Source organism: Trichosurus vulpecula, chromosome 4 (assembly GCF_011100635.1).
Source record: "Trichosurus vulpecula isolate mTriVul1 chromosome 4, mTriVul1.pri, whole genome shotgun sequence".
Lineage (NCBI taxonomy): Eukaryota > Metazoa > Chordata > Mammalia > Diprotodontia > Phalangeridae > Trichosurus > Trichosurus vulpecula.
Genome location: NC_050576.1, coordinates 86,807,941 through 86,834,546, shown reverse-complemented (window position 1 = coordinate 86,834,546; position 26,606 = coordinate 86,807,941).

Genomic DNA, 26,606 nt, shown 5'->3' with positions numbered 1-26,606 from the left:
CTGGGTGTGTTTTCACTGCCTGGCCATATTCCCAGCCAACCAACTGGACGCTTGAGTTTTTTTAGTGGGGTATGACTGCTTGTAGACTAGAGAGTTCTACGTTCCACGTTTCGGGGGGAGGTGCCGGCTCTGCCACACCAGCACTGCTCCTTCCCCAAGAACCCCCAACCCGGACCGGGCTTAGATCTTCAGCAGGCTGGGCACTCTTGCTCTGATCCACCACTTAATTCCTCCCACCAGGTGGGCCTGGGGCCAGAAGCAACAACAGCTGTAGCTGCCCCACCTCCGCTGCCCCCGGGGCTGGAAGCCGAACCGCGAACTCCTTCCACTGCCGCAGCTTTTCCCACTAACCTTCTCCGCAGTCTTTGGTGTTTGTGGGTTGAGGGTTCTGGTAACTGCCGCAGCTCACATATTCAGGGCGCTAGGGCCCCCTCCGCCCGGCTTCTGGTCTGGATCGTCCACACTGCTCAGGCTGGGCTCTGCTCCACTCCGTTCCCAGCTCCCAGCTCTGTGTGGAATAGACCTCACCCAGAGACCATCCAGGCTGTCCTGGGCTGGAGCCCTGCTTCCCTCTGCTGTTTTGTGGGTTCTGCCATTCTAGAATTGGTTCAGAGCCATTTTTTATAGGTTTTTGGAGGGACTCGGTAGGGAGCTCATGCTAGTCCTTGCTTACCAGCTGCCATCTTGGCTCCGCCCCCCTCTCAATCAGGAGGACCAAACTTATGTTCAGCAGCATGATTTCCATTCACTTTTGCAAACTGGATCACTTTTAACTTGAATTCAGCACTGTATGAAAATTTTTTCTGAGCCATTTCTGGGCAGAATGTGGCAAAATGTAATCTAATATACCAGTAACAAATGCGATAAAATGAGCGCAAAGACAAGCGGGAAAAAGTGGGAAATGCAAGTAAAAAATCTACAACCACTGTATAAGATGCACCCAGTTTTTAGACCCCAAATTTTTCAGAAAAGGATGCATCTTATACATAGGGAAATATGGTATTTCAGTGGATTAGGTTTTTTAATTAGGAAAAATAAGCAACTTACATATACATTAATATTTCATTTCCAGTAATATTGCTATATGCCATATATTATCTCAATCTTGGAAGAAAGAAACTTTGATTTAGATGTCAATGCTGCTAATTACTAGTTTTGTACAAATAATCAAACTCTGTGTCTCAGTTGCTTTACCTATAAAAATGAAGATAATATTTCTACTACCCTAGGCACTAAGTTGTAATGAAGATCCCGTGAGATAAGGGAAAACATTATAAATGTGAGCAAAGATGATGGTGATGATAATGATTATAATGATTTCCCCCAAAACTACAAAAATCATTTAGATTATGAGTTTTATCTGCATCTTTAGTATGTTGTAATGACATTTTGTTGAGACCTTTAATATGCCAGTTTCACTTTTAAAATTTTGCATTTAACTTTGGATTTATTTTTGCTTATTTAATACATATAGAAAATTTGGTATTATGATATTTAAATTATGAGAAATATGTAATAAAAGCATTCAGAACTTTGGCAGCAAAAATATAGTAAATTGTAGCTATAGATTACATGTACACTTGTTCTGAGACAGACAGACAGAGATAGACAGAGACACAGAGAGAAAGAGAGAGAGAGAGAGAGAGAGAGAGAGAGAGAGAGAGAGAGAGAGAGAGAGAGAGAACTTCCTTGTATATACAAAGTCATGGTTAAAGAAGGTAAAATAAAAGAGTACTAAAAAACTGTGATATAACCTGATCATATAAACTGCAGCTGTAGCCCATCTTATTATTGAAGAATTGCTATTAAGTTCTTGCTCTTCTTTTTGTTAAAAAAAAAAGGATTCCAGAAGACAATTTAGACATCAAGTGTACAAAAATAAATAAAAAGGGCATAATATTCTATATTTATAAAATAACCAGCAAAATGTGATACAGCATATTTTTGTGAATATTCTTTTTCAGCACAACTTTCTGTTTCTGGATCGCATGACTCTATTTTTAACAAAGCTAAATACAATGTATTTTATTACTAATGAAAGTCTGAAAATCATGAATTGTTTCAATGCCATGAAATGTGCAAATTTCATTTTCAGTTATAATAGACCTCTTAAGCTAAAGTTATTCTTTGAAATAAAAAAAAGACTTTATTAGAAGAGGTTCCATTTTATTTTCTTTCCATTGTCTTCTATGACTATCTCTTCCAACATTTTTTAAAGGAAAGAAAGTCCATTAAATTTAATCAGATAAGCCAATCTGTTTCCAATTGAGGGATATAATTAAGAATGTTTAGTTGTGGTGCTAAATTGCAAACCCATAACAGTGCAAACAGGCTTTTCAGTTGGCCAAGATACTAGACTATAACATAACTTAGGTGGGTATTTAAAAAGAAAAACGTTTAATGTATTTTTTCTCTAAAAAATCTAGGCAATTTAGTAACCATGGCATATGGCCACTAGCATTTTTGTTTTACTTAGCATAATTAAATAGGCTTTTTAATCCTCAAATAAAGAATTCAAAGACTTCATACTTGAAAAATTACAAAGTAGTAGCAGGGAGTGATGCCCAGTTCCCCATTTCTTTTCTGAGTCTATTAAATGGTAAATGTAACATATGAGAATGTTAAAAGTTGTAGTAATAGATCTGTAAAAGAAAGCCTTTAACATGCCTACAGGCCTAGGTTAACTCTGCTCTATTACTTTAACAAATTATCAAGCTGGGCAGATCAGAGAGTGAATTTAAGGCACTTTCCAAATTCCTTATTATGGCAATTATGTAATTGAACAAATCTGAAATCCAAACTATAAATAGCTAATTGTGTGTTAAAGAAGAGAAGCAGAATACAGAAGTGGATAAAAAGCCAAGAAGACATGAATTCTAATGCTACCTCTTATATATTCTGGGTGTTGGGAACCTAGGCAAATTTAGTTTTTCTTTGTTTATGATAAACTATGATTCCACAGGACTGATGAGTCAATCAACAAGAACTTATTGAGTGTTAGGCACTGTGCTAATCCCTGCTCACACAAAGAAAGGCAAAAATACAGTTACTAACATCAAGGAGATCACAGTCTAATGAGTGAGACAACAGGCAAACAACTATGTACATGCAAGATACATACAGTGTAAATGAGAGGTAATCTGAGAATAAAGGTATTAGCTGTAGTGGAAATCCAGAAAGGCCTCTCGCAAAAGAATAATAATAATAATAAAATCTGAACTGAGTCTTGTAGGTACCCAGTGAAGTTAGGAGATATAAAGCAGTAGGGAGAATATTCTAGGCATAGGGAACAACTAGGAAAAGGCATGGAGTAAAGAGATTCAGTGTCCTAGAACAGCCAATAAGCTACATTAAAAGAGGTACAAGCCATAATAGAGAGATTATACTTCTCCAGTCTCAGAAATCATTTGGAGTATTATGTTCACTTCCAAATATTACTAGCCTTACTCATGTTGAAAAGTCTGAGGTCTCCAGAGGATAGTTACGTCTCCATCTCAAGGTTCTGGTGGCAATCTGAAGGATTTGGGGTGTCTTCTACTAATATTATCGCTCTGAGTGCCCATCCAGTTTCAATCTTCCTCCCTGTATGATTACTATATAATATTTCCCCAATATCAGGTTGAGCAATTGATATTTTTAGTATTACTTGCCAGTGATCATTGCCCCACTATCAGTTTACCTGTTAATATGTACTTAATATTATTGACAACCAATTGGTTTTACAAAGATATTTTCACTAAAAAGATAGCAATCATCAAATTACAGAACCTTCTCCATGAATGGAAGCACACTTGTCCACATGTCAGTCCCTAGAAAGAGTGAGTTCAAACTGAAAGTGGTTTCTACAAAATATTCCTTCCACCAAGTTCACTTCTGGGTGCAGCATAGCTAATGGAGGAGCCATTGGTATCTTATCTTAGCTATCAGGCCAGTTAACTACTATACTAGGTCAAGTAAGTTCAGGGTTGCCTCACACTAGGCTGAGCTGCTGGCAAACTCTTTTAAGGACTGCAAGTCCTAGAACTCTAGTGTTTCCTCTGACATTTACAAGCTCACAAAACTGTTCCAGATACAATATTCCTACATCCAAGACCGAGAAAGAATAAAAACAACATGGGCAGAAAAAAATAGCATGTATTAATAGTCTGCAAGGTGAGATGTTGCCTTAAAGTGGTCCTTTTTCCTTTTCACTCAAAAGCCAACAGAAAGACAGAGGATTTGCATGTATGCACACTTGTTTCTGGCTTGGCAGCTAATGAAAATGCTTTTCTTTATTACACAATAGGTGGAAAGGAAACAGTTACAGAAATGCACGTACATTTGGAGCTAGAGCACAGGCCCCTTTTATATTTACCATTAGGTGTTTTTGAAAGCAGTTTCCACAGGCCTCCTCTCATTTCAGCACCAGGTAGAAAAGACTATGCATACTGAACTTCTACTAGCCAGTCTTTTGTTATACTATGAGTGGTAATAAGATTGAATAAAATACCTTATGAAGGTTACTTAAGCGAACTAAGAATATTCAGCCTGGGAAGAGATTATGAGAGGGAGAGTCTTCCATTATTTTTAACAACTGTTATATGGTAGAAGGATTTAACTTGTTTGCTTCTCCCTGAAGCTAGAACTAGGAAAAATGTGTACACCTGGCTGGCAGGTTTTCTTTCTTAACAATTCAGCTTCTCTAAAAGTGGAATAGGGTGCCTCAAGATGTATTACAGTTTACTTCATTAAAATTATTTTGGATTCTTCTGAAATGCATGGTCATTTAGGAAGATCTGTTAGAGAAATTATTCTTGGTTAAGTATAGATTGGACTAAATTGCTTCAGAGATCCTTTCCATGGCTAAGATTCTGGGTACTTCATGCTTTCTAATGGGAAAAGCAAATCTGAAAATAGGAACAGAACAAATGAAATAATGTGTTTATAGTTCTGTTAACATAATTGGAGCCATTTAACAGGTGTGTGAGAAATTTGAGTGATGAAAACATCAAGCATTATGGCAGTAGGATCAAAGATCTTTGGTGTAGATAATCTACTGGCAATCTGTCAGGTTATTGCTTTCATTAAGAAATTTTTCTCCTGAGAAAGGAGACAATTAGACCTCTGATATGCATTGGAAAGAAAAGAACAGAATGCTATCTGTTACATCAATGCACCTGCAAACAATGATGTTTTCTAACAAAATGAAATTCATACCATTTTGTTGATTTTCTTGGACAGAATGCTATGAAACTATCACTTTTCTAACAATATGGGTCATATAATTTCTCAGTATCTAGAACATAATGTTTTATAATATATGTGTATATGTATGTATATATATTTATGTATAAGTATGTATACATACAAACATATATATATATATATAAACTATGTGAAATATAATATATTTATTTAGTGACAAAATCTGGGCAAACCTCTAAACCTTCAAATATAGAGCATCTTGTCACTTGTTTAATGACAATGAAATTATTTGAGAGATTTAGTACTAAATCTTTGTATTATCAAATTAAAATAGCAGCTTGTTAGATTTTTACAATGCATGGTTATGATAGAGGTTGAACTAATAAAGTCTATGGCACATTTTAGACAGAACTTTAAAAGCCAAAGGAAAGTCATTTGCCTAATAGTACGTTATGAACTGAAGTCAAATAAGTGATTTTTACATATTAAATCTTAAAATATTTTAGAGAACAATTACTGATAATGGAAAAACACCTAAGCCTCATTTTTGTTAAGCTTCAGGTTACTTTGAATATTTCTTTAAAGGCTTTTGTATAACTCTAATATATTTCCTCTTTCATCAATAGTTCATATAGCCTGTTTTATTTCTATTGTTCCTATTTTGGTCTCCCAAATTTCTTGAGAAGTAAGCCATCTTGTTTATGTAATGACAGTTATTGAAAGTAAGTCACTATCTAGAGGAAAAAAGGTAAAGAATATAAAAAAAATTAATGAAAATAAAGTAAGCAAGAAAGGGATCTAGAAGTACCAGATCTCAAGCTATCCTACAAAGCCTTAATCTTGGTGCTAGCTAAGAAATAGAGCTAAGAAATAGAGAGATTGATCAGTGGAACAGATTAAGTTAGAATATCCTGAAGCAAATAAGCACAAAAACCACTTATTTGATAAAGTCACTGATACCACCTATTTGGGACAAAAACTTAACTGCCTGTCAAAAACTATCAGGAAAATTGGAAAGAAGTCTGAGAGAAAATAGGTATAGACCAACATCTCACACTATATACGAAGTCAAGCTTCAAATGGGCATATGATTTAGACACAAAGGGTAATATCATAAATTAGAGAAATATAGAAGAAATTACTTGTCAGGTCTATGGATGGAGATGAGTTCACATTCAAGCAAGAGAGAGCTTCACAGGAGGTAAAATATACAATTTTGATTACATAAAATTAAAAACTATGTGCATAAGCAAAAATAATTCAGCTAAAATTAGAAGAGTTACAGGAAATTGGGAAAAAATCTTTTTTGCAGAATATTTTCCTGCCAAAAAAAAACTTTGACAGAGGTTTCATTTTTTAAGGTATATAGGAAAATGATCTATAGTTATGAGTTCTAGTCTACAATTGATAAATTATGAAAAGACAGTTTTCAGAGGAAGAAATCAAAGCTACCATTGGTCATATAAAAATCTCAATCACCAACAAATAGATAAATATATATCAACAATATTAACTAAATTACAATAAAGAAATATTAAAGGTAAGGTAACATCTCACATTGACAAGAATGACAAAGTTGACCAAAAAAGAAAATGGCAAATACTAGAGGGGCTATGATAAAATAATCATATTAATACACTTTTGATGGAATTATGAATGATCTAGCCATTCTTGAAAGTGATTTGTAACTACGCCCCCAAAACCACTAATGTGATAGAATATGATTATGTTGTAAGATATATGAAAGTTATGGTTTCACTTATTAAACCATTCATGCCCTTTGACCCGGCTATACCACTACCAGATATAGACCCTAAATAGATCAGAGAAAGAGGACAAGGGCCCATATGTACAAAAATATTTATAGTAGCTCTTTATGTCATGGCAAAGAATTGGAAGCTGAGGGGTTTCTCATCAAATGAGAAATGACTGAGCAAATTAGTAGTGTGATAGAGATAAAATGAGTGAGTGAATAAGTGAGCAAAAGTGCTTACTACTTACTAACTTTATGTTTAAGCACTAGGAACACAAATAAATGCAAAAAAAATGCCCTGCCTTCAAGGAGTTGCATTCTAATGGGGGAATAAAGCACATAAAAGGTGGTGGTAGCACAAGGGGCTACCCTTTGTGAAGGGCAAGGTAGCATAGCAGTTCAAGGAGCCATGAGATGAACCAGCTGTGAAGTGAGCATAACTATTGTGGGTACTTCCTCAAATCAAGGTTATAGAGATGAACTTATCAATATTAGAGAAGTCTATAGGTTTGGGGTCATTGTTAATATTAATATAAAAAGTCCACTTTAGCAGAGATGGATCAGATCAGGTAGTCATGAGCTAAGCCACATTTGAAGTGCTTATGTCTGACGTTGGTATTTTACCAAATATAGGTGATGAGATGATAAAGGCCTGAGTCATGATGATAGTTGTATGAGTACAGAGAGGGGGTGTTTTGGAGGCAGAACTATAAGATATAGCAATTGGTTGGATGTGTGGAGTGAGGGAGAGAGGAATTGAGGATAATATTTATGATCCTGGGAGAATGGAAAGATGGTGGTTCCTTTGACAGAAATAGTGAAATTTGGAAGAAGTAAAGATTGAAGATTTGTGGAGGAAAAGAACATGACTTCTCTTTTAGACATGCTGAGTTTGATCTATCTCCAAGACACACAAGCTCCAATGTTCAACAGGTGATGCAAGCTAATGGGAGAGACTACACACACACACACACACACACACACACACACACACACACTATATCTCCTTTGTTGGGTGAAATATCTGTATAGAAATAATAATTAAACCCAAGGGAACTTATGAGATTACCAGGTGTAATAGTAATTAAGGTGGGACTGATTCTGGCCTTTGTTTGAATGGGACAGATAAAGTGGGATGTTTTTGTGTTTCTCTGCACTGAGACAATTGGGAGCCATTGATTTGTATCTGATGTGAAATTGGGGGTGGGGAACTTCTCCACACCCAGCCTGGGTCAGGTCATGGCCCTCCCAGCCCTGAACAGGATATATAAGCCCAGAGGTTAGCGTCCTCCCTCGGAGCTCTGAGCCACAGCAGGAGTGTTGTGTGACTCTGGGTCAGCCGTTATAACGAGCTCCCCAGCTGAATACTCAGATGTTGATAACTACAAATTCTATTTGGTCTATAATTCAGGGTGCTGTTTTTCCCCCCTGAACTAAGTAAATGATATTTGCATGCTGGATTAAAGTAGGGTTGTTAACCCCTTAACATTGCTTTCCTTAGTAAAACAGATGAAAAGGACCTGGGCTCGCAGCATTCTGTGAGCTGGTTGTTGTTGGCTTTACATCCCCACAGCAGCTGCTGGCTGGATTGTTGAAACACCAGGAGAGAGAATACAGAAAGAGGACAGCAAGATGGAACCTTGAGCGATACCCACAGTTAGTAGACTTAAAACAAATAATAACTCAGCAAAGAAAAGGAAGGAATGATCAGACAGATAGGAGAATAGGGGCTTTCTTGATTAACGAACAATTGCCATACATGATGCCTTATTTCCTGGGAGGATTATATTTTCTTAAGGTTAATTTCTAAGTTGAGGGGCTTTGGTAGCACTGCCAATGTTTTTGGAGCTCTGGGACTACATTTGTAAACAGAACACAATTATCTATGAAAATAAAATGTATGAGGAGTTTGCCATTGATCTTGATCTGATGTTTTCAATCCCCAGAGCAAAACTTCTAAAATAATTTCACATCATTTTGGAGAAATTCTATGTTTTTGCCAAATTATTTTGTGGTGGATGATTTTCCATAAGTCCTCAAATGGCTTGATGTAGGTTCTGCTAAATCTCTTTAAGTAGAAACAATGATCAAGTAATCTAAAAGAAATAAAACTTTGGTTCTGGGAAATTTTAGTATATTAATTTTCAAATATTATCCTTCTCACCTGGTGTAAAATTACCACCATGATAGGAAACAATGACATTCAATATGTAATGTTTTATAAATATGTACAGTTTATTCCTCTCTTCCATTGCTGCAATTTTAATTTCCACTTATTTGAGTCCCTTTATTCTAATCCAAGAAAACAAACATGGCTATCAATAGTCTTTGCATTTTTCTTGAAGGTGATAGACTTTATATCTGTGAATTAATGTTGAAAAGACAGACTGAAGTTTGCTCATTTACCCAAAAGTGCCCAGACATTTACAATTTACAATGGTTTATTGACATCAGAGTTTTGAAGCTCCAAGAGGATGAGAAAGCATATATTTTACAACTTAACTACATACTGTTTTTGAGTAAAGAAATATTCTATATCATTTAAAATATTGTATTTTGCTTTTAAATAATAATGTATGAGCCCCATCTATTATATGATTTTAGGTTAATATTTGTTATTATTCAACATTCAGTATTAAACTGTATTATACACATGCAGCAAACTTTTAAAGAATCCCAATCTTCTGTTTCACATGTATAAATATTGCATGATTTTAGGTTTTTGTTATTGCACATTTTCTTTTAAAATTCATGCTTGAGGATACTTAAAAAAACAAGTAGGAAAAACAATAAGAAAGAGAGCCAGCTGTTGGCCTTTCAATTAAGAAAACAACAAGCCTCAAGCATAGTGACAAAGATCCAACACCACCAGCTCAACAAAGCAGAAAACAAAGCAAAAAAGCTGACAGCTGCTGTTTCCAAATATTATCAAACACTTGATATAGAACAAAACTCCCCTGAAAGTTTATCAAGTGAGAAACTGCCAATTTTTGATTAATTCACATCTTCCTGAGCTTTCAGAAATTGGAGCAGAAAACTTACTGGCTTCTGTGTTAATAGGAGTAGAAACAATGATAAAGTAATTTAAAAGCAACAAAACTCTGGTTCTGTATGGCTATAGGGTGAACTCAAATTTTCTGGGAAATTTGAAGTGTACTCATTTCCGAATGTTATCTCCCCTATATTGGGGAAAACTATCACCAACATAGAAAACAATGATATTCAATCAATCAATGAACCTTTATTAAATTCCTAATATGTGTCAGGTACTAGTATTAAGTGATAGAATTTTTTTGACAGTTTTTTATTTTATTTTACCAGGACACAAATACAAAATTAAAAGAGACCAAAACATGTCATAAACTTAAATATTGAAACTTAAATATAAAGTAGGAAAGAAAAGAAGCATGTCATATGCATATCAAAATATGTAACAATGAATTTTCATTTCAAGAAAGCCTGTATGATAAATAATACACCTGGTGTTGAGAATTGTCAATCTTTTCTTTGCTTCCTTGTGTTTTTTTTTTTGTTTCTCTGCTGTGCACTTTTTAACTTTGTTCTTCCCCCCCCCCCAGAATGCTACAATATAATTTAGATATGTTTCTTGATATATACATGAACAAACAGATATATACTTATCTGTACTTATACTTCTCTAAGTATATATATATATATATATATATATATATATACACACATATATATATGCACACTATATACACTTATACAGATAAATATACTTATATCACCTACAGATGTATACACTTACACATATATAGATATGTATATAGATAGATATATACTTTCCCAAACATACTCTACTCCTGTTCTTTGGTTTTTTTTTTTTGTATTTGTGCATATCTTTTGTTTCCTATCTCTCCTGCCTCCTCTACTTTACTTCTACCTGCTACATCACCTTCCTGTTACTTGCCTACCTGCCCTCCTCCACCAACCACCCTGCCCTCCTATCACTTGCCTTCCCCCCTCTAAGGATCCATCCCCTATCCTCCCATTCCCATCCTTCACCAGCTACTCTATCCTCCTAATACTTGCCTTCCCCCCTCCAATGATCTCTTCCCTATTCCCTCATTCCCATTGATCGGAACTCCCTTTACCTATTCCCTCATTCTCCCCTCTAAAAATCTCTCCCTTGTCCTAATCCCTCCCTTGTCCTCTCCTCCCTCACTATATCCCTATCATTTTGTCTGTTCTAAATTTAGAAGACCTTTATACTCTTCCAAATATACAAATATAGCTCCCTCTTAAACCCATTCCCAGTGCAAGTAGGTTACCATAACTACCAGACCTCCTATCCCATCTAAATGGTTTTATTTTTTAAATTCATATCATTGAATTAATGATCATCTCTAAAAACAGAGAGGAGTTGTTAAGAAATTGCCATTTTCATCTCATAGCTATAGAGAATTGGCTCATGGATTCTTCTTCTCAGACATTATGCAAACTTTGAAGTCAGGACACTTTGAATAAAATCCATTAGCTTTACTTTGATACTTTGATGCATCTGAGATTTCATTAATGTGGATAGCCTCTCTAACAATGCAGGTGTCAGTCCGTCATGCCATCCCATGTGAATCTTGTCCACATGCTGTAGGAAATACTTCAGAAGATCTACTCAACATGTCTAGGTCCTTCCTCTATTGATTATCTCATTTAACATTCATTTATTGAGCACAAAGGATAAAAAAATAAATAAAATAGTCCCTGTCCTCAAGTAGCTTACATTCTACTAAAAGGAAGAAGAGAACATCATGTACACTGATAAATAAATACAAAGTATATATCAAGGTAAACACAAATTAACATCTGTGGCATGAGGAAAGAGTACTTACTACTATTGGGATAAGGAAAGACCTGGTTTAGGAGATGGCATCTAAGTTGAACCTTGAAGGGAGCTAGAAATCACCAGAGGTAGAGAGGAGGAAGTAGAATGTTATGAGCATGTAGGCTAGCCTGTGCAAAAGCTTGGAGGAAGGAAATATTTTATTACTAAAAACAGCTCATAGGCAAGTTTGGCTGGAAGATTGATTTTTTTTTTTTGATACTGTATCAATGGGCCACATGGTCTATCCATTGGTTTTCCTTTTTTTTTTTTTTTTACTATAGGACTAGGCAATCTACTTTTCTAGTTATACACTCTTTGACAATATCCTTTAGCCAACTTATACCAGCAATAATTCATTGAACATAATTGGTAGCCTACCCATGTCCACGATACACTTTTTCCATTTCTCTTGGGATGACCCTCTCTTGCCTTTAAGTCATCTGAGACTAAATTATTCTTAGACTCATACAACATAATTAGAATACTACTGACATTGGATATTTTGAATTTTGCACAATTTCCAAAAGGTAATTTAATCTTCTTTCCTGCTCTAATAATATGGATAGTAGCTCATAGTTCTTTTGAAGTATATGGTGAGGTGGACCAGGATTACGATTTGTGCAATTAAATTTATATAATTATTTGGATAGTAGACATTATTAATGTACTTTATTTCACTTGTAGGGATAGATAAGGTAAATTCTTTCAAATGATTTTGGATATCATTTAGGAGGCATTACATTATTCTTAGAGCTGATCAAGTCAGCACAATTTCATCTCAAGCAAGATAATCTTTCTATCGTTTGGACTTTGATACAATCCATGAAAGTGGCAAGCATGTTGATTAGTATACTTCCTTGAAAGGGTTTATGAACAAAATTATCTGTCATGTTAAATGTCAAGGAGTAGGAGATGCTCAAACTTTTGCTTTACAGAGTCAGTTTTTTTATTGTCAACAACTAATGAATGTAGAGGGATACTGTGATTTCTATATATTTCAGTTATTTATGTAACTACAAAAATGTAATCTGTTGTATAATATTATCTTTGAAGGCATATTCTCACATTTTCAACAAGGAAGTTCCTACTGCCTGAAAAAGTGACTCACTTGAAGATTTTGTGGAGATTTGAATGCAGATATATGAATATATGAATTAATATGTTCTCCATGATTTTTGAATCCCCCTTGTAATTAAAAGGTCCAATATTTTTCCCCAAGAATTTTTATCCTCCTTCTTTCATATATCTTGAGTATTTTTCACTCAATCTCTCTAATTCTATTTTGCTTTCAATACATACCTCCTCATTTTATATTTGGTCTAGTCTGGCTCCTATGTTTGTTTATAGCTATTTTTTTTGTAGCTATATGATTTTTTTTCTAATTTAAATTTATTTATTTACCATATTTAGTTTTCAGCATTGATTTTCACAATAGTTTAAATTACAAATTTTCTCTTAGATTGTAAGCTCCTCAGGGGCAGGAACTGTCTTGATTTGATTAGATTTTTTTTTGTATCCCTAGCACTTAGCTTAGTGCCTGGAACATAGTACACATTTAATAAATGTTTCTCTATTGATTATCTGATGTGACTTTTCTAATTAGATTTTAACTTCAGGCCCAGCACTTTATCCACTGTACCATCTAGACACCTTGTAACTTTATCTGCATCATAATTGCTCCTTCTGCTTTTTTGAGTTTGATTGAAGCATAATACATTTTTTCCAGTCCCTCATTTCAACTCTTTGTGAATGTGTGTTTCAAGTGTATTTCTTATAAAGAACAAACTGTTGTATTCTGCTTTCTGATCCATTCTGCCCTCCTCCTCTGCTTTGTGGGTGAAATCATCCCACTTAAAATTATGATCATTAATCATGCAACTACCTCCATAATTTCTTCATGTACTTTTTTTTTACTTTTTCCTCTGACTTCCCTATTTAAAAAGAAGGTTCTAGAAGAGAAAGAATTTGCCTCATACTTATGATCTTATAAGTGAAACAACTTGTTTCCTCTCTGTCACAGATCTTTTCTTGACTTTATCCCACCCCTTTCCCTTAGTTTTTACTCCTTATTCCTTTCCTTTAATTCCTTCTTCAACTGATTTTTGTGATTTTATTAGAAAATACCTTCTATCATCCTCCTCTCTAAGATTTTACAAATGAGCTTATATTTTAAACAAGTATTGATCACGACTACCATATCTCTCTGTTTGACAAGGAGATTAAATATTTGTTAGCTGAGACAATTTTTAGGCTATGTTGATCTCTGTGTTGTGGTAACTGATTATCACTTGTGGAACTATATTAGAAAATGGTGATACTCTGGATTGGTTTCTGTTAGTTAACTTTTTTCAAAGTCTTTAAGTATAAGATAAAGTTGGAATCTCCTCAATTAGATTCCATATCTGCTCATTTTTATAGTTCTAATTTTGATTTGATTTTGATCTTTCATCTAACAAATTAGTAGCCTTATTGATTTGGTAATAAATCTCAAATTAACATCCAAGTAATTTCCTTTATTTTTAAATAGAATTGATTTTCTGTTTGCTTTCTTCTTTGGTGTTTACCATCTCCACTGCCTTTCTAATTTCTTAATGCAAATTATACAGACATGAGATATCTAGGTAGTCTCAATATAAGCTCAATATTTTCCTCAACATAATTTTTTTACTATCTTCCCCTATGCTCATGTTACAATTGAAGTCACTGAGTATTAAAGTATAGGTTGATTTAATTTAAAAGGTCTTGTTGGGGGGCAGCTAGGTGACACAGTGAGTAGAGCGCTGTGCTGGGGTCAGGAGGATCTGAGTTCAAATTTGACCTCAGACACTTGACACACTTACTAGTTGTATGAATTGCCCTGCCTTCCCCACTGCAAAAAAAAAGGTCTTATTGATTTTGGATAGAATTTTTCTACCTCCTCATCTTCTATAATAAATGTTGACACATAAGCTAAAAATAATCTTCATAATGGTATTTTGCATGAAGTTATTATTACTATTACAGTGTGGGACAGCCATGAACTCTACCATAAAATGATGTGTCTTGACTGCCTTTGAATTCATAATCAATCTAATAAAGCCTTTATTTGGTGTTATTGAAGGAGAATCTGTGGCAGAATCTTACTTTTGTCTTCTACTTTCCTTATAGAATGGTGAAATCAATGATTATTTGAAAATTCAAGTAACTACTTTTCTAGTGCCTGGACTAAAATTTTTTACTTCTTAGTGAGTCAATAAATACTTTTAGTTATACAATGGTTGAAGTTATACAAACTGGATGACTTTGATGTATAAAATATTAAAAGAATCAAATATCAATCCATGAAGACCACAAATAAATAAGTTGAAAGATTAACATGAAACATGCATTATTGCCAAATTTAAGAACCCAATCCAACAAATGAAACATTTCTAAGCACTTAGTGGGTATAGAACACAACAGTATTAGAAATTTGCCAGAATTATTAAGCAAATTATTATGTTTATGGCCTTTGAGATTGCATATTGGGGATTATAAGTGAAAAGAAAGGTGATGAATGAATTACTCTATAGAAATTTATGAAAATTGAATACTAAAATGGGGTTTATGCCATGGTCTACATAAGAGGGAGCACCTAGACATATTTAAAGCACTCTTAGTCCTTGTTCAAAAGTGCATATAGAACTTGTTTCTTATTAATGGCCTTTCCACCTTGAAAGTTTGAATTTCCATTCTTACCTTGAAACCAATATAAGCCAGTCAAAACTGTGAAATATTATCTAGTGTTTATCTATTTATCTTATTTTTATTGTTATTGTTTTTGTTGTGTGCATGAATCACATTTCATTAGAGAGGAAGTTATGTGTCATAGTGGACAGACTGCTGAACCTAGAGTGGGAAAAATCCGAATAAATGTCCTGCCTTACACATTTACTAGCAATGTCATCTTGGACCAGTCACTGAAATCTGTCTGCCTATATTTACTCAACTATGAAACGAGTATAATAATAGGACCTATCTCCTAATGTTGTTTTGACATTCAAATGAGGTAATTGTGGTAAGCACTTTTCAAATCTTAAAGCACTATGTAAAGCTAAATATGAAGATGATTGTGATTATTAGAAGAAAGATCTGTGCAGTGAATGCTTCCAAAGCAGTATCTTATTTCTTTGAGGAATTAAGGAGACCTTGGAAGTTACTACTGAGGGAATATATTTGTGAGCCACTGAGAAGTGGCAAGATATCTGGATTTACGTACACAACTCAAATTTTTCTTTCCATTTACAATTGGAAAAAATTTCCTCTCTCTCATGAAAGTTGCATTAAAAAACGCACTCCTCTACTCAGACTGAGACTTCCTGCATATGAAGTGAACTAGGAGTAGATGATTCTGAGAATCATATTCCTAAGTTGTCACATCAGAAAAGAGAGTGGGAAGCCATCAGTTTCAACCTAAAACTTTGAAATTGGGATTGTCAAATAATACTAGCTCCTCTGACCTGTGCTTCTCTCTGTAGTGATCAGGACCAGAGATAAGAGAGTTAAGACTACAGCTATGGAGCCAAGCAGGTCCCAGGTTGTGCACTTTCATTGTTTTCATTCTGCAGCCCAGAGCTAGAGTTGTACAAACAAATGCCTCCCCTTTTAATCCCTTTTCATTATCTGTGGGAAAGCATGGTTCAGACACTTCTCTGATGAAACTAAAAAATGGGAGAAGGATGCTGTTAATCATTAGCTGTTTGTGTAAATAGTTCAGATAGGGAATTCTATGTAAAAGTGGTTAACATTGTTAACTTTCATTTTAACTGTTTAATAAACATCCTTTAACAGAGAAAGCAGTGGAAGAGCCCTAATTTCCCTATTTTAAAATAATTATGAGCAATATTTCATATAATTCCTTGGATAAATTCAGAAACTCACCACCAATGTTTTAAACCATTTAATGATGTAATCCAGATCTGTACATTATGATATAGTGGGAGAGTCACTGCTTTAGACAAACTCCATAAAGACAATTCTACAGTGGGTGGAAAAGAGTGCCACTTAGATAACTCAGGGATTATACTCCTTGAGACAATTATTATAGTGATATATTGTCTTTCTGAAGTTTAAGATAGTACAAAAGCTGATTTAGGTAACTGACTACTTTTGTAGTGCCCCAGCTAGCAAATTGTATATATGTAAGGTGTCATATAAATGAATCTCATAAAAAAAGAGGACATAGAGAGTCACAAGACTAAATTCTTTTCTTTTTTCAGTAATTACTAGCTAAGACTACAGTAACACTAGTGAGGGAGAATAGTGGGGAAGCAAAGCACTTTTACCTGACTGTAGCTATTCTAATGCCTAGTAGATAGGAACACCTATTGCCTCCATAGGAGGGTGAGACCTCAAGTAGGAAGACTCAGAAACCATCGTTTCACTAACACCTTTAAGAGTATAGGCCTCCTTATTCTGTGTTGATTTCTCAGGCTTGAAACTTCCACCTCATCACCAGCTCTCACCCCTACTCTCCCTCAGACTTTGGACTTCCCAAGAAACATTAGCTTCAGATCCAATCTGACACCTGTTTATTCTCTCTGCTGGATCATGGCTTGTTCTATGACAACATTTCCTTATGAAAAGTTTCTGCCTTAGGCATGCTGCTTAGACTAATCACCAACCCATGTGTCCAATTGTCTCATTATTTTACCGTGGGCATGTCAATGATCCTCTCAAGAGTTGTGAGATTAAATATTCAATAAAAAATAGTCATAATGATGACATTATATGTTTTTTTAGACCAATGCCTTTGCATACATAGCTTTAAACTGTGATGTACAATTTAGCATTTAGTTAATTTGAGGTTCATTTTTTGGGAGGAAGGGAAATGTCTGTGAAATATACAGGATGTAGGAAGACTAAGTAATGTTATTAGTATTCTATTAGGTAAAAGTTAAATTATTAAAACCCCAAATGAAATAATTGTTTCAAAGTACAAATAACACTTTAGAGTTAACTAATAGTATGACTCAGTAGAATGAAAACTGGACTAGAAACTTATGTCTGAATATTCCTACTTTGTTTTGCCATTACCCCTTAGGGTATGATTTAGGGGAAATTAGTTTTTCGGTGTTGCTGTAGCCTCCTGTGTCGAATCAGAATAATGATAATACTAATGACCTACCTCATAGTACACTTCTGATGAATAACTAATCAGCATTTGTAGGCCACATTTCTACTGTGGAGGCAAAATGAGGGTTCAGGCATTATCCACATGATTTAGACAAAACCCAATAGTTTCATCTGAGAAATGCAAGGGAAATTGAAAGAAGTTAGAATTCAAATAAGTTAATTATGTTGCTTGTTAGTAACTCTGGTAACTTTTCCTAAATTATCTATATAATTACCTCAACCCTCCTGCTTTGCTTCTGCTGTGAAAATACAGCAATAAGTGCTCTGGAAATGTGTTATCATCCATCCAGGCTACAATTATCTTTGGTAATAGGGGACTAGAATGACAAGGACCAGAGCCATCCATGGAAAATCGCCAAACCTCACTTTAGCCAGTAGTTTCCAAGTCCATCCCCCCTCCCTTAAACTTTTACCAGAGCTGCTAATGAGAACCATAATTGACTGATTTGTATTTCTGTTCCATTCTTTTCCCCTGCCTTCTCTCTGCTGAAGGTGCTAATGAGCAGTGAACTAGCCTAGAGGCAGATAGCAGGAGGGTGAAAGAGGAGAAGTAAAACCCCTCTGTATAATTAAGGGCATACTGTAATCATAAAACTGATTTTCAAAAAGTTCCTTTACTCTTATCTTGTCTCTTTAACATTTCAATGCACATTTCATCTGTAAAATATGGTTAGGAAAAATAAAAAACCTCAGCAAGGGATTTCTGGGAGCCAAGATGATGGAGTAAGCAGTATATCATCATAACTCTCCCATATTCATCTCCAAACAACAATATAATAGCACCCCAAAACAAATGCTGGAACAATAGAACCAGCAAAGAGATAGAGTGAAACAATCTTTGAGCCCAAGATCCTTAGAAAAAACAGTGGTAGCAATTCTGATCTCAGACAAAGTGAAAACAAAAATATATGTAATTAAAAAGATAAGGGAGGAAACTGTATCATGGAGGAAACATTAATGACATGATGTCAATACAAAACATATGTACACCAAGTGGTATAGCATCCAAATTCTTAAAGGGGAAGTTAAGTGAGTTACAGGAAGAAGTAGACAGCAAAACTATACTAATGGAGGACCTCAAGTGTCCCCTCTCAGAACCTCACAAATCCAACCAAAAATAAGCAAGAAACTAAGGAAATAAATAGAATATTACAAAAATTAGATATGACACACTTTGGAGAAAAATGAATGCGAATAAAAAGAAATATACATTTTTTCTCAGCAGCATATGACACCTACACAGAAACTGACCATGTGATAGGTAATAAAAAGCCTAAACTCAAATGTAGAAAGGCATAAATACTGAATGTATTCTTTTCAGATCATAATGCAACAAAAAATACATCCAAAAAAGGACAATAGAAATATAGATTAAAAATTATTTGGAAACTAAATAATCAAATCCTAAAGAATAAGTTTGTCAATGAGCAAATCATAGAAGCAATCAACAGTTTCATTAAAGAAAGTGACAACATTGCAACCACATATCAAATTTTTGGAGATGTAGACAAAGCAGTAGTTAGGGGAAATTTTATTTCTCTAAATGCTTACATCAACAAAATAGAAAAAGAACCAATCAATAAATTGGGCGTACAGCTTAAAAGAAACTAGAAAAAGAATAAATTTTAAAATTCCCAATTGAGCACTAAATTGGAAATCTTGAAAATGAAAGGTAAGATTAATAAGATTGAAAGTATCAAACAAAAGGAAAAAACCAAAACAATTGAGCTAATAAATCTAGAGGCTTGTATTATGAAAAAATATTATAAATAAGCCATTGTTTAATTTGATAAAAAAGAAAACCAAATATTGTGTCAAAAATTAAAATAAAGTAAAATCACCACCAATGAAGAAGAAATTAAAGCAATCATTAGGAAATATGTTGCCCAATTATATACTAATAAATATGACAAACTGAGTGAAATCAATGAATATTTACAAATATATAAATAACCCAGATTAACAGATCAGGAAATAGAATGCAGATATCTCAGAAAAAGAAATTTAACAAGTCATCGATAAACTCCATAAGAAAAAATCTTTAGGGTCAGATGGGTTCACAAGTGAATTCTTCCAAATATTTAAAGAAAAATTAATTCCAATAATTCATAAACTATTTGGAAAAATAGGTGAAGAAGAAGGCCTACCATACTCCTTTTATGACACAAATATGGTGCTGATACCTAAACCAGGAAGAGGCTAAACAGAGAAAGAAAATTATAGACCAAATTCCCTAATGAATATCATTACAAAGATTTTGAACAAAATACTAACAAGGTGATTATAGCAATATATCACATAGATTATACACTATGATCAGGTAGGATTTATACCGGGAATAAAGGGTTGGTTCAATATTATGAAAACTATCAACTTAATTGACCATATCAATAACAAAACCAACAGAAATCATATGATTATCTCAATAGATGCTGAAAAAGCTTTAGACAAAATACAGCACCTATTCCTATTAAAAACAGTAGAGAGCATAGGAATAAAGGGAGCATTTTAAAAAATGATAATCAGTATCTATTTAAAACAATCAGCAAATATTATCTGTGATGAGGATAATCTAAAAGACTTTCCATCATCACTACTATCATTCAACATAGCACTAGAAATGTTAGCTATAGCAATGAGATGAAAAAGAAATCAAAAGAATTAGAATAGACAATGAGGAACTATGCAGTTGATATGATGATATAGAGAACCTTAGAGAATCAACTAAAAAAATCTACTTTAAATAGCCACTTTAGCAAATTTGCAAGATATAAGATAACCCACATAGATCACTACTATTTCTTTATATGACCAACAAAGCCCAGCAGCAAGAAATAAAAAGAGAAATTCCATTTAAAATAATTGTAAACAACATTAAATACCTGGGAATCTACCTGCCAAGACAAACCCAGGAACTATATGAACACAGTTACAAAGCACTTTTCACACAAATGAAGTCAGATCTAATCAATAGGTAAAATGTCAATTGCTCATGGGTAGCCCAAGTTAACATAATAAAAATGACAATTCTGCCTAATATACTTATTCAGTACCATAGCAATGAAACTACCCAAAAAATATTTGATATAGCTAGAAAAAAATAACAAAATTCATCTAGAAGTACAAAAATTCAAGCATATCAAGAGAATTATTAAAAAATATAAAGGAAGGTAGCCTAGCAATACCAGATCTCAAACTATATTATAAAGCAGTAATCATCAGAACTATCTGCTACTGGCTAAGAATTAGATTAGTGGACCAATGAAATAGATTAGGTACAAATTATATTACAGTAAATGACCATAGTAACCTAGTGTTTGATAAGCCTAAAGACCCAGGCATGTAAGAACTCACTATTTGAAAAAAACTGCTGGGAAAACTGGAAAACTATAGAACACAAATTAGGCAGAGACTACCATCTCACACTGTATACCAAGATAAGGTCAAAATGGCTGCAAGGTTTAGACATAAAGGGTGACACCATAAGATACAGTCTACCTGTCAGATCAATGGGGGAAGGGAAAAATTTATGACCAAAGAAGAGACAGAGGACATTACAAGTTATAAAACAGATAACTTTGATTATATTGAAATAAAAAACTTTTATACGAACAAAACCAATGCAAGAAAGATATTAAGGAAAGCAAAAAAATGGGAAACAATCTTTACAGCAAGTGTCTCTGATAAAAAGCTTCATTTCTCAAATATATAGAGAAATGAGTCAAATTTATAAGAATACAAGCCATTCCCCCATTGATAAATGGTCAAAAGATATGAACAGGTAGCTTTAAGGTAAAGAAATCAAAACTATCTATAGACATATGAAGAAGTACTTTAAAACCTTTTGATTAGAGGAAAGCAAATAAAAAAACAGCTCTGAAAACTACCTCACACCAATCACATTGGTTAATATGATAAAAAAGAAAAATGATAAGTGCTGGAGGGTATGTGGGAAAACTGGGACACTAATGCACTATTGGTGGAGTTGAGAACTGATCCAACCATTCTGGAGAGCAATTTTGAACTATACCCAAATGGCTATAAAATTATGCATACCCTTTGATCCAATAATACCATTACTAAGTCTGTATCCCAAAGAACTCATAAAAAATGGAAAATGATTTACTTGTGGCAAAATATTGGAAACTTAGAAGATTCCCATCAATTGGGGAATGGTTGAACAAGTTGGGTTATATGAATATAATGGAATACTATTGTGCAGTAAGAAATGATGAACAGGCAGATTTCAGAAAAGCCTGGAAAGACTCGTACAAACTGATGCAAAGTGAAATGAGCAAAACCAGAAAAACCATACACAGTATCAGCAACGTTGTGCGATGACCAACTATGAGTGACAGCTCTTCTCAACAACACAATGATCTAAGACAAATACAAAGGACTTATGAAGGAAAATGCTCTCCACATCCACATAAAGAACTGATGGACTCTGAATGTAGATCAAAATGTATTTTTATCTACTTATTTTTTCTTTTGATCTGTTTCTTCTTTCACAACTGTATCTTATATGGAAATACATTTTATATGATAGCACATGTATGAACTATATCAAATTGCATATATGTATAAAGTGTATCAAATTTTTGAAAGAGAAGAAAGGAGAGAAGAAGGGAAAAATATGGAGCTCAAAATCTTGTAAAAATGAGGGCTAAAAAGTGTCTTGACCTGTAATTGGGAAAAAAAATACTATTAAAAAAGGAAAAAAAAACTGGATGGCTGAAGTGGTTTCAATCATTTTTCCAGATGCTTGCCTGTTCAAGTTGTAAATATCCATTTCTATGTCCTTTACATTCCTTTGACCATTTATTTCATGCCATTACATGCAATCTCTACTTATCAACAAAATCTTTATTTTCTTTATTCTGTAGCTATCTAAACTCCTGTCTGCTCAATCAACTGTCATTGAATAGCTAACCTGGAAAGCCTAGGTTGAACAATGAGAAAGCAATATCCAACAGGATGGCATTAAGTACCAAAACCACTGTTACAGGTTTTAATTCTAAAGGCTCTTCTGGTTTTGAAAAATCAAATAAATCAGAGTTTGAAGGGTATTATTTTGCTGCTGCTGTATTGCTTTTTTTTGGTAAATGCTAGTGAGAAAACAACTCCTTTCACAGAGCTATTTTGTGGTTTCTGGCTCCAAGGAACACACCACATCATACAAAATCACTACTATGTTTCTATCTTCTTAATCATGCTATTAAGTTACTTATGGAATACTAAAAAGACAAATAATATTACACAATTGTTTCATAAATCTCAAGTACAATTTAAATGACTTATTTAGGCATAAAATAATATTACAAATTATTAATTACTTAAGACTTCAGACCACAAAAGAAAGAAGTTATCTGGAAAGTAGCCCTATGTGATAATTCAGTTGCTATTATTGTTATTCTCTTAACTATAAAGATTGCTGCAGAGGGGAAAATGGTATCTATGAATGAGGATGTATTTCCAACTTCCTTTTTGAGGTTAACCTGTAACCCTCAGACTTTTACAATACTGTGTTTTAATAATAATGAACTGTTTCTTTCCTAACCCACAAATTAATCTTACATATGTCTAGTTCCCTTTTAAAGATGATATGTCTTGTGGAACTGTAATAGTCCCAGAAGTAACTTATAAGTATTGAGAGTGGTCTGAGTGAAGGATCAACATGGACCACCTCTAAAACATTGCTTCCTGTCCTGATAACTCAGGACAGTTAAGCCACCCAACTACAGATATGTTAAATACCTTTAGAGAAAGCTAGTCTAAGTCCTATTTGAGGTCTCTTTGAAAGCCCAGGAATAGAACTGGATACAATGGAAATAAAGCATCCAGGGACCTCAAGCCACAAATAGCATGTTGCTTTAGTGAAATGAAAGGTTGACCTAATGTCTAGCTTTCTCCTTCTTTGCCTTTGATTGCTTTGCATGCTTTATGCTGAGAGAGCCTCACTATGCCTGAAAGTAATCTGTTGTTTATTGATAATTGTATTTTCACCATTTTTGCCTTGACTGTTCCATCCCTACACTAGTGATACATCTATGCTGTCTTTCCAAATGTGCCAACAGAACAAATATAAAAATAAACTGTATGTGGGAGGTGGAGCCAAGATGGTGTCTGGAAAGCAGGGACTTGCTTAAGCTCTCCCCCAAATCCCTCCAAACAACTGTAAAAATGGCTCTGAACAAATTCTAGAGTTGTGGAACCCACAAAATATCAGAGGGAAACAGGTCTCCAGCCCAGGAGAGCCTGGATGGTCACTGGGAAACATCTATTGTCCAGTGCTGGGAGCAGAGCACAGCCCAGCATGGGCCCCTCCAAGACAGACCTGCAGTCAGCTGGTGGGAACAGGCCTTAAGGCCATGAATCGTTGAGCTGTGGCAGTTACCAGACTTCTCAACCCACAAACACCAAAGAACATGTTAGTGGTAAACTGCAGGATTGAGTTTAGAGCAGTGTGGCCCCATCCCTGGGGGTGGTGGAGGTGGTGCAGCAGTGGTGGTGGCAGCATCAGGAAGCTCCTGAGGCTCCTTCCAGAGCTCCAGTGTCAGATGCTTCATGAGTCCTTGGCTCACATGGTGAGAGGAATCTAGCTGTAGATCAGAGTAGGAGTGCAAGGAGCGCTTTGTAGTCACAGAAGCAGTTTCTCTTTTTGTGCCCTGCATGGATCTGTATTGCAGTCCTGGTTGGCAGCTCTTGGAGAAGGAGGAGCTCTGCTGTGATAGAGCCTGCGGTGACTGTGGAGTACAAGTGGCTCTGAAAACAGCAGCGTTTGGACCATAAAGCTTGGTACAAAGTATTCTCTACTCTACAAGCAGCCATACCCTGACAAAAAGCTCAAGGGTCAAGTAGTTGGCTGGGAACATGAACAGGCAACAAAAGCAAACTCAGACTCGAACTCAAACTCTAGATTCCTTTTTTGGTGACAAAAGAGACCAAAACGTACAGCCAGAAGAAGTCAACTAAGTCAAAGAGCCCACATCAAAAGCCTCCAAGAAAAATATAAATTAGTCTTAGCCCATGGAAGAGCTCACAAAGGATTTGGAAAAGCAAGTAAGAAAAGTGGAGGAAAAATTGGGAACAGAAATGAGAGTGATTTGGGAAAACCATGAAAAACAAGTCAATGACTTGCTAAAGGAGACCCAAAAAATACTGAAGAAAATAACACCTTAAAGAATAGACTAACCCAAATGTCAAAAGAGCTCCAAAAAGCCAATGAAGAGAAGAATGCCTTGAAAGGCAGAATTAGCCAAATGGAAAAGGAGGTCCAAAAGACCACTGAAGAAAATACTACCTTAAAAATTAGATTGGTGCAAGTGGAGGCTAGTGACTTTATGAGAAATTGAGATATTATAAAACAGAATCAAAAGAATGAAAAAATGGAAGACTGTGAAATATTGGAAAAACCAGTGACCCGGAAAATAGATCCAGGAGAGATTATTTTAAAATTACTGGAACTAGGGGGCGGAGCCAAGATGGCGGCTGGTAAGCACGGACTAGAGTGAGCTCCGTACCCGAGTCCCTCCAAAAACCTATAAAAATGGCTCTGAACCAATTCTAGAACGGCAGAACCCACAGAACAGCAGAGGGAAGCAGGGCTCCAGCCCAGGATAGCCTGGATGGTCTCTGGGTGAGGTCTATTCCACACGGAGCTGGGTGCTGGGAGCTGGGAACGGAGTGGAGCAGAGCCCAGCCTGAGCGGCGTGGACGATCCAGACCAGAAGCCAGGCGGAGGGGGCCCTAGCGCCCTAAATATGTGAGCTGCGGCAGTTACCAGACCCCTCGACCCACAAACACCAAAGACTGTGGAGAAGGTTAATGGGAAAAGCTGCGGGAGTAGAAGGAGTTCGCGGTTAGGCTTCCAGCCCCGGGGGCAGCGGAGGTGGGGCAGCTACAGCTGTTCTTACTTCCGGCTCCAGGCCCACCTGGTGGGAGGAATTAAGTGGTGGATCAGAGCAGGAGTGCAACAGCCTGCTGAAGATCTAAGCCCAGTCTGGACTGGGGGTCCTTGGGGAAGGAGGAGTGCGGCTCTGACAGAGCTGGCACCTCCCCCCCAAACGTAGAACATAGAACTCGTAAGTCTACAAGCAGTCATACCCCAGTGAAAAACTCAAGGGTCAAGTTAGTTGGTTGGGAATATGGCCAGGCAGCGAAAACACGCCCAGATTCAGTCTCAGACTTTGGATTCTTTCTTTGGTGACAAAGAAGACCAAAACATACAGCCTAAAGAAGACAACAAAGTCATAGAGCCTACAACCAAAGCCTCCAAGAAAAACATGAACTGGCCCCAGGCCATAGAAGAACTCAAAAAGGATTTGGAAAAGCAAGTTAGAGAAGTAGAGGAAAAATTGGGAAGAGAAATGAGAAGGATGGGAGAAAACCATGAAAAACAAGTCAATGACTTGCTAAAGGAGACCCAAAAAAATACTGAAAAATACACTGAAGAAAACAACACCTTAAAAAACAGACTAACTCAAATGGCAAAAGAGCTCCAAAAAGCCAATGAGGAAAAGAATGCCTTGAAAGGCAGAATTAGCCAAATGGAAAAGGAGGTCCAAAAGACCACTGAAGAAAATACTACTTTAAAAATTAGATTGGAGCAAGTAGAAGCTAGTGACTTTATGAGAAATCAGGATATTATAAAACAGAACCAAAGGAATG